This window comes from Aegilops tauschii, chromosome 4, assembly GCF_002575655.3.
Source record: "Aegilops tauschii subsp. strangulata cultivar AL8/78 chromosome 4, Aet v6.0, whole genome shotgun sequence".
NCBI lineage: Eukaryota > Viridiplantae > Streptophyta > Magnoliopsida > Poales > Poaceae > Aegilops > Aegilops tauschii.
The window spans coordinates 316,546,095-316,556,221 of record NC_053038.3 but is presented as its reverse complement, the minus strand read 5'-3'; positions in this window follow the sequence as shown (position 1 = coordinate 316,556,221).

Sequence of the window (10,127 nt, the reverse complement as noted above, 5' to 3'; positions counted from 1 at the left end):
CACCGTAGCAAAGTGCGAAATAGCTAGCAGCCCCCTCCCTCGTGTCGGCACGAAGGGAATCCTAAGCTATGAATGCATGCCCCCCAACTGAGGTTGACCTAGCAAAGTGTGAAGTAGAGCTAGCAGCCCCCCTCCCTCGTGTCGGCACAGAGGGATTCCTAAGCTATGAATGCATGCCCCCCCAACCGAGGTTCACCTAGCAAAGTGCGAAGTAGCTAGCAGCCCCCCTCCCTCGTGTCAGCACGAAGGGAATCCTAGCTAAGCTATGAATGCATGCCCTCCCCCCCAACCGAGGTTCACCCTAGCAAAGTGCGAAGTAGCTAGCAGCCATCCCTCCCTCGTGTCGGCACAAAGGGAATCCTAAGCTATGAATGCACATGCCCCCCCCCCCAGCCGAGGTTCACCTAGCAAAGTGCGAAGTAGCTAGCAGCCCCCCTCGTGTCGGCACGAAGGGAATCCTAAGCTATGAGCATGCCCCCTCCCCCCCAACCGAGGTTCACCTAGAAAAGTGCGAAGTAGCTAGGAGCCCCCCACCCCCCTCATGTCGCCACGAAGGGAATCCTAATTAAGCTATGAATGCATGCCCCCCCCAACCGAGGTTCACCTAGCAAAGTGCGATCTAGCAACCCCCCCCCCCACACACTTTTAGTCGGCGGGACAGAGAGGCATATATCTCACCAAGATGGATCGTAAAATGGATAAAGAATATTCCACCTTGGTCGTACAACCTCTCTATTTTTGTTGGTCAAAGTGATGGCCGTCCATGCGACCCCGGAGATGGGCTAGCTCGCCAATAATCGCGCAAGTAGCTAGTCCCGGAAGACAACCACTGCATGCGTGTGGCCCGAACATATGTATGGAGAGGTGTGTTTTTGAGTAACAATGAACAACTTTGATGTGGCACCGTGATTTCGAACTAGAAATCCCCACACTGAGTAAGGGTTAGGTTGATGATGCATATGTATGTTACACCACACTTCAAGCCAACAACGGGGATTCATATATGCATGTATGCGTGCATAGTATATGCGCTCAAACTTAATTAGGTCTGAATCTCACCATGACCTATACTACGATAACACGAACCAAATGAAGAATCCGCCATGGTAACCAATCTTGTTGTTAGTCAAGGTGATCATGGATGTCCACGTGGGCGCACGAATATATAGGCTTGTTGCCGATAGCCACGCAAGGGAGTGTATCGTACGAAGGCAACCACTACATGCATATGTACGGAGGTGATGCGTGCATGCATGTTTGAATACACAACATTGATCTGGTGTGTGTGTGTCAAAAATCGTACACTAGCTCCCCGTATAGAGCGAGATTGGTTCATGATGGTGTCGTTGTACTAGCCACTTCGACTCGATGGGAGGGACTCATGCGTACAAATGCATGTGTGTGTGCTCAGAGTGTATCATCATGTCATCCCAGGGCAAAAATAATAATCCCCTCCTAAGTCAAATTAACCTCTCTTGTTGTCAGGCAAAAAGAAGTGATGGACCAAGCGGGCCCACAGATGGAAAGCATCGATATCGCTGATAACTCCTTAAGTGGGTGCGAAAGGACAACCACGACCGCTTTGCATGCGGGCCGAACATATATATGTTGAATACCCAAAATCCACAACTTTGATGTGCCACATGCCTCAAAAATCATAAACCATGCACCCACACAGAGCGAGGTTCATATCAAGCGGACTACATATGATGGTCCCCTTCCCCCCTCTTCACCGCATACCATATGCTCCTGCCGTAATATATGTACAACCCAAAAGAATCCTCATCGATGGTGAAATTAATTACCTCTCCCGATGTAGGTCAAAGTGATGCATGCAGAAGGAAGCGTCACACGTGAGTGTCCTAGCTAGGATATATATGCATGTGGCCCAAAAAGGTGTTGTGTGATGTTTGAATAACCAATTTCACAATTTTGATGTGGCACGTGCCTCGGTAACCAAAAAGTCCCGACACTGAGTGAGGTGTACTTGTTCACGGACGCATACGTATAGTATAGATGCTAGTCCCCTCCCACCTCTTCGACGCGTACTATATACCACCATAACACAAACAAAAAATATTCTACCTTGCTGGTCAAATTAACCTCAGTGCCGGCTGTTCTTCAAAGTGATGGACGACGACCTCACGGGCCCATAGAAAGCGTCACACGCGAGTATCGAGTGTCGTGTAGGACAACCATCGACTGTATGTGGCCAAAACATTTATGTATGAAAGGGTTGTGTAATGTTTTAAATAATGATTTCACGACTCTGATGTGGCACCGGACTGCCTAACAAAACGGCCAACCCACACGGTGGCTCACAACTCGTAGTGTACTATGAGCCACCCGCCACCCCCAGACGCATACACCCCCACACACACCGCGAATCCACCGCAACTACGATGCATGCTAAATTAATTATCCCGCGGTGAACATACATGTTACCAAAGGAGGGACGTTTTAATTTCAAAAAATTCACAGAGATCATTAAGACGTTTTAGTACATTGATTGATTGATTTTCTATGGGTATAATGTGCAAAAATCAAATTTGAGCTACATGCACACGTGACTGTGCACCTAAATGGATTGCAAAAACACATGTGTCTCACTGGGTGCATGTTTACTCCCCGTGCAACAAATTTCAAACATTGAGAATCTTGATTTTTAAATTCTAGTACATCCAAAACTTATTTGAAGTTCATGAAACTTATCGTGTTGTCATATGGACACCAATACAAAGTGGCATTGTACCTTTTTTGTCAAATTTGAGACCAGTTTTGATGTAATCTTTATCTAATTACAGAGGGGAGATTATTAACCAATATCCAAAACGGATTTATTCGAACCGTGAGCGTTAGACCAACAATGGATACTGCCATGCTTCGGTTAAGCAATAAAGCGGCAGCATTAATCATCCAAATAGAAAAACAATATACGTGCCGCCGCGCGACCCGTGTGGCATGCAAGCAGGCGTGAGTTGACGGGATGCATGCGAGCAGTCCGCCGCGCAAGCAGACGGGGAGGCGTGCGTGCAGGTGTGTGAATTGACGGAGGTGTGCTCGCTGCGCAGTGTCATCAGGAGTCGTGCGAGTAGCTGTGTGAAACTTTGGTAGGCATGCCAGAAGTCCGGTGCGCAGGCTCGCCGGGAGGCGAGCCATCGGTTTGACTGCCGCCCGCCTCTCTCCCACAACTCCCACAACTCCATATTAATGGTGCGCCCGAGCGGCCGCACCCCCCATCCTCACTACGCATACAAAATTCTCTCTCTCCGCTTCCATCCTCGACGCCGCTCTCAGTCCTCAAAGCCGTCAGTGTATGAGGATGCCACCGAAGTGCCCCATCGGAGGGAGTGGCGATGCCGGGGCTGCTAAAGCACCGGAGAACGGCGTGGAGATGGAGACAGAGGTTGCCGTCACCGCCGGCGAGTTATCGCTGCACCCTGACGTCGTCGATGGCGTCGAGCTTCCATAGCCGGAGGCGGAATTTCATACTGACTCCGACGACCACTCCGGCGACGACTCCGACGACCACTCCGACGACGACGGACAGCTGGTTAGTCATCTATACCTATTTATGTGTCAAATATATCATAGGGTTTCTCTGGTTACTCCTGCCTCCCCCTTTTTGGAATAGAAAGCTTGTGGTTATGTTCTCCCAATCGATGAAATCTGAGTAAGTTTCTTTAGATCAGTGTAGTGTATTGATTGTTTGAATGGTACAGGTGATAAGTGATTAGTTGTTTCATCTATGCAAATGATTTCGGCTTGTAATCCGACTAGGGTTAGTGTTCGTGCTAATAATTCCTAGCTAGGACTTGACAATTTGTGACAACTTTTTCCAAGTTTACAATGAAAATGTACTATGATTTCTGAAGGTTCTTTTGGAGGATTTCAGTACATACATGCCCCCCTCCCCCATATTGGTTGCTTGATCCATATGGTTACAATCAATAAGCATTTCTCCTTTGGCTTCATTTGTACTAGTTTTCTTAGGGAACTTTTCATCCACTCCAACCTCTTGTGAAGAAGGCTACATTTTTATAGAATGTAATCAAATTCCCATGTTAATCATGTCAGATCGAAGATGGCATGTTAGTGCTTTTTACAAATCCTGTAAACCAAATAGCTAGTCCTATAGTAATGTTCAAAACTGCATGTAGGCACTAACACGTTTTCTTCTTTTGCAGATAAGATTAGGCCCAGTGGTGGATAATGTGATACAATATAACAATCACGTCGAATGCCTAGATCTGCATCTCTCAGAAATTACTTTGAACTCCTACCGGGGGACCTTACCAGAGATTATATTCGCCAGGTTCTTTGTTCTCAGAGCAAGGGTGCTAAAGGAAATGAGGTTTGCCCTATATTTATTTTGCAAAAATGAATGGTCTGTTGATCAGCACTGGCGCCTGCGGCAAAATGGAGTAGGCTCCAAAAAAGCTGAATTTCATTTTGGAACTTCAGATGATAGAGTAATCGGAAGTCATCAGGTCAACCCCATACATGACTTCTCAGTGGCTGACCCCTTTGCAAAAATTGTGAGGTTTCGAAGCCGGACTTAGAAGCGGTGATATTAGTTTGAACCTCTGTGATATCCATGTTCAGCGCATTAGCGCGAGCGTTTGCAGCTGATGAGCTGAATTTCATTTCTAATATCAGTTTGAACCTTGTAATCTTTGAATTTGAGCCATATAACTCTGGAATTTGAACCTTGTAACATGTCGAGCTTTTGTGGTACAACCGTTGAAATGGCATCGTATGAGACTCGTATATTGCTAGCACTATTTTGACCTTAATATGCAATGGTCTTAGATTTTATTAACCATTCTCGAATCAGTTTACCTTGTCGATCTCACAACACACGGTTTGTATAGCTAACTCGACTGCGATCTTGGACATTATTGCACACAGTTGGTTTCTTCCATCGTGTGCACTGTAGAGCGCATAATTAATTATCACACTCGAGTGTCCACGCCTGGGTGGCGGTGTTGTCAAGCGTGCACTGGATTCTGGAATCCTCCGCTATGAACGCCATGACAAGATGTGACGATTACAGGCCGGCCGGCCCCCATTTATTACAGCGGCCATTTAACCTGCCCTTGTGTCTCTTCAACCTTTCGATCGCGCCCCACCATTGCCAGAAGCACACCCACCATGAGAAATTCTTAGAGGGTATCCTGCGCGGCCCCAATGGCGCTCCGAGCGGTTGCCGACGACGAGCAGCAGTTCACCATGCGTGCCGTGGTGGACACCCACAGAAGATTCATGGACCTCTCTGTGGTGTACACCAACGACCTGGTCTGGGCGGAGCACTCCATCCACATCATGGATTTGTTTCTTGCCGAGGAGAAGTACAAGGTGGTCGGGTTCGACCTCGAGTACACCCACGCTCGTGTCGGGTCTCGTCCCAAGGTCGCCGTCGCCCAGATGTGCATGCGCCACCACGTCCTCGTCTACCACTACTGCCTGGCCATAAGGCCTTGCGAGCGTTGCGCCAGGTTTGTCAACAGCCCCCACTACATGTTCGCTACGGTGGACATCACCAACGATGTAAAGGCGCTCGAGAGTTCGGGCATCGCCTGCCAGAATCTTGTCGACATCCATGGCCAATATAAGAGCTGGGGTAGCAAGGAGCATGAGAAGGACTCACTGGTTCACCTCGCCGAGGCCATCATTTACCCCTACTATAGAGACATGAAGGATTCGTGCAACAAGGACAAGCTTGCCTGGCACTCGGCCTGGATGGAGAACTTGACAAAGCTCACATCATGTACGCGACCAAGGAGGCGTACACGAGCTACGACATGTACCAGCGGATCGTTGACATGAGGAAGTCCCTCCTTCCCCAAAACGGCCAGGGATCCAGCCGGAAGCAGAGCAATGGCAGGCGTCGTCGCAAAAATAAGTAGATGATTAGATCCTCGTTTCTCCTACTTTAGTATGCATGTAATTGCTTACTTTGGTGTGTGCAAATGTTATGTGTGTAGTCACTTGTGTACTTGTATGCTTAATTTGGTTATGCAATGCTGTCTTTTTAAGTATATATGTTGATGCTTTGTAGACAGAGCATAGATGGTGTGCGGACAAAGAAAATCACATCACACACGGACTAAACAATGGAACCCGTCGGCGATGTTTTCATCAATCACTCACAATTGTATACCAGCAATCGTTTACTCACAACACACATGGCTTGTTAGCAGTAATCATCTGTGTTCTTATCGGTCTTCGCACACATTTCTGATTACAGACCTGTTGGCCTCGTATCACACACATCTTGTTCATTTGAACCGTTTCTGTTCTCATGTCTCAACACAAACAGTTCATCCGAGTGAACCGCATGCCGTATATCGCACACACCTTGAATCTTGCTGACCGTTTCTTTTGTGTTGCCTAATCACAAACAGTTCATCCGAGTGAACCGTATGCTGTACATCAAACACACCTTCATCTGGCTGCCCGTTTCTTTTGTTCCTCATCATCGCAAACGGTTAATTGAGCTGAACCGTATGCCCTGCATCGCACACGCAACTAAAATCTGAACCATGTTTGATCATCCTCCATCGCAAACGTTTTGCATCATTTCTGACGGTTTTCATACAGCACCGTTTGCGATTATTGCATCGCACACAGCTTCTCAAAGGGTCTCTGATCGTAGTGTCGCGTTAGCAGCATCCTGTAGTAGTGGATGTTCATTCTTATTACTAAAAAAGTCCCCCCCCCCCAATGACAGCTGGGACCCACGAGCTACATCTTCGCACGGAAGGAAGTGCCTCCTTATTACGCACAAGAAAAATGATTCATCCTCTTGCTAGCTTGGACCTACCTGATTCAGAGGCTGACTTCTGGGCCTAATAAGTTGACACGTAGACAAGGCTTTGTTAACCTAGTCAAGACACAATTCTAGTAGCAGTGACCGTTGGATTAACATCCAACGGCCGCGCTGCTTCTTCAATCTCTGATCTTCTTGCTCCAGCCACTAAAACCAGCGCCAACTAGACTGCCTGCTCCTGCCTCCCGTGGACGGCTGTGCTGCCACCGCTGGCCACGCCATCCCTCTACTCACCCACACCTCTTCTTATTCTCCGGCAATGGCAGCCTCACACTGCAGCCGAAGAAGTCAACCCTCGTACTCCCCTCCGCGTGGGCATCCACTACCGCGTCTTCCTCGGCTCCGCGTCGTTCCCTTCCTGGGCCTCACCGTCATCCACCGCCGTAGTCAGTGTGGTCAACGAAGGACAGCCATCAGAAGAGGTCTTTAGGCGGCGAGGCTGACAGCTATACCCACCAGCTACATCTTCGAACACAAGGAAGTGCCTCCTTATTACTCGCAAAATAAAAATGATTCCTCCTCGTGACAGTTGGGACCCACCAGCTATATATTTGCACACAAGGAAGTGCGTCTTTATCCTCCCTGATAGCTGGGACCCACCTGATCGAAGCGTACGTAGCATTGTCTGTCTCGTCACGAACGTGTACGTACATACTGGTCGATTGGTCTCTCTGCAATGATGAACCATGGTCGAGCAAGCAGGGGACGTGTAGTAGTAGAGCCCCCGACGTAGCAGTTCAGGCAGTCCAGTCAAAACCGTGTACACGTATGTATAGCGAGATGCCAAAAAATACGGCCACATACGTACATACGGGCAGGGTCTCGAATGCCTACTCACGCATACATACGGCCAGGGCTCATGTACATGGAGAGGCAGTTGACGACAACAATGGCGTCGTATTCATTGGCAGCCAACCGGCTGGGTCGAAATGGAGAAACTGTGTCACGTTCATCATGAGGCAATGGAATGCGTCGTCTTCATCGGGAGCCAACCGGCTTGGACAGAACACCCGAAACGAGGCCTGGCGGACCGCAGAAGGGAGGAAACAGCCTTCTGTTCGACCGCCTACGGTCAAAATGGGATCCTGTTCATCGGGAGGGGTCTGGCGTTCCGCAAAATGGAGGAAACGGACCTCTGTTGGAGCACCTACGATCAAAATAGGGTCCTGTTCATCGGGAGGGGTGTGGCGTATCGCAAAACGGAGGAAACAGACTTGTGTTGGAGTGCCTACCATCGAAATGTGGTCCTGTTCATAGGGAGGGGTGTGGCATACCGCAAAACGGGACTCCACGGGCTACTGTTCATCCACCGTCAATTGCCTCTCGCTCCAGCCTCCGCGGGGTACTGTTCATCCACCGTCGTCCTCCAGCCTCCACCGGCTACTGTTCATAGAGCCTCCACGGGGTCCTGTTCATCCACCCACAACTGGCTGGCGTGTGGTGGCCTCCTCGGGGTCCTGTTTATCCACTCCCAACCGGCTGGGTTGCGGCGGCCTCCTCGGGGTCCTGTTCATCCAGCGGCAATGGCCTACTACCACGGGGTCCTGTTCATCCAACCCCCACCGGGAACTGTGCATCCATAGCCAACCAACTGGCTCGACTCACCACGTCTCAACTCGTTGTACGTCCCACGCGCACGGTAGCAATGGTCACTGTTCATCGAGAGGCAACCCAACACCGGCTGGCTACGTCTGGCACGGGGGCTCGACCGGCTTCAGTGAGTAGGAGCAGCGAAGGAATCCCTCGGGTTCAGTCAGTAGTGATTGAATTTATCGGGTTCAGTTAACAGCTAAGGGAGCGATCGCTCGGGTTCAGTAACATAGCTAGTGTGATCGCTTGGGTTTAGTTAGCCAATGCCTCGCACACACGCGCGTACATGAGAGAAACGCGCAAACCACAGTGCATCACTCGGCCTCGACCACCCACCGTAACCGGGAACTTCCCAATATTTTCCTCGCCCTCGCTTCTACCATGATTTTTTCCCGTCATGGACGGCCCAAAGAATATCATGCAGGCGCGTCTCCGGCCCACCTAGGACAAAAAGCCCATTTTTTGTCATAGAAGTAGGATCCCACCACATCTATGATGATACGTGTTTTTGTCACAATTATCATCATAGAAGTGTCATAAGCATGACAGAAAAACTTTTTGTTCGGGCCAAAATGTCACAGATGTGTCTTTTTTTTGTAGTGCTATGTGCTCATGCTTAAAACCCAACTAGCTTAGTTGAGGGAAAATAATTTATGAGCATGCTCATTTTGTGCGACACTGCTTATCTCAAAAAGGGAAACTTTTATGGCATCATATTAATCATTTACATTGCTATGCTAGGAATTTATGCGAAATACATGATCTCACTTGTTGCACTGAAGACCCTAAAAGCCACCTTCCTTTCCAATGTGAGTTTACGGATAATGGAATATTATCTTCTTATGCCAAAGATGTTTATAATTACTATGATATTGAACAAATTGAAGAATTTGATTCTTTTAAGGGTGCCTATGAAATTGCATCTTTGATTGAAAAGTATGATATTACTCTTAAATATTGCTATGAAAACTATGCTTCTAATGCTTATGTTAAAGATTATTGAGAGGTTCTCTACTATCTAAGAAGAGAATAATATTTTGTGGGAATCTAAGGAAGAAGAAATTGGTGAAACTGTGAGCTCATTAGATGAAAAAGATAAGGAGGAGAGCAGAGAACAAAAGGAGGAAGAGCGGATTGATAACCCATGCCCACCTTCTAATGAGAGTGTCGGCATTCTCGGAACCAGGGTACCCAGACTTGCCTGCTTGCGGCCCACGACATGGCTCCATCGACGGCCTGGTACGGCCCATCTTTAGCATCAACAACACAAGACCCTCGCGAGGCGTACGCCGCCAAGACCTCCAGAAGGAGTGGCCTCCCTAGGCTGGCTCCTGAGGAGCAGAGATTCCTACGCAGGCACCCACCTCGTGAGGTTAAGGTGACGCAAGCCATGACGACCAAGGCCAGGCGGGCGCCAGTGGGCGCAGTACAGTAGGTTTCCGCTTTGGTGCTAAAGAGGCAAGCGCACGCGCGGAGTCCCGAGGAATCAGCCAAAGGTTTCCATTTCTGTGCTACAAGACAAGACCACCAGGATGGCAGGACGGAGGTCACCGCAGAGCCCACCACGATGTCACGACCAGAAGCTTTGTAGGCAAAGACCACCTTTCATCAGGATAAGATGTACTATTTGTCTCCCTTCAAACTTGGCCATTGTGGGATCCCTTCACCCCTTCATTTTGGGGGAAGAGGACCAAGGCCACTATAA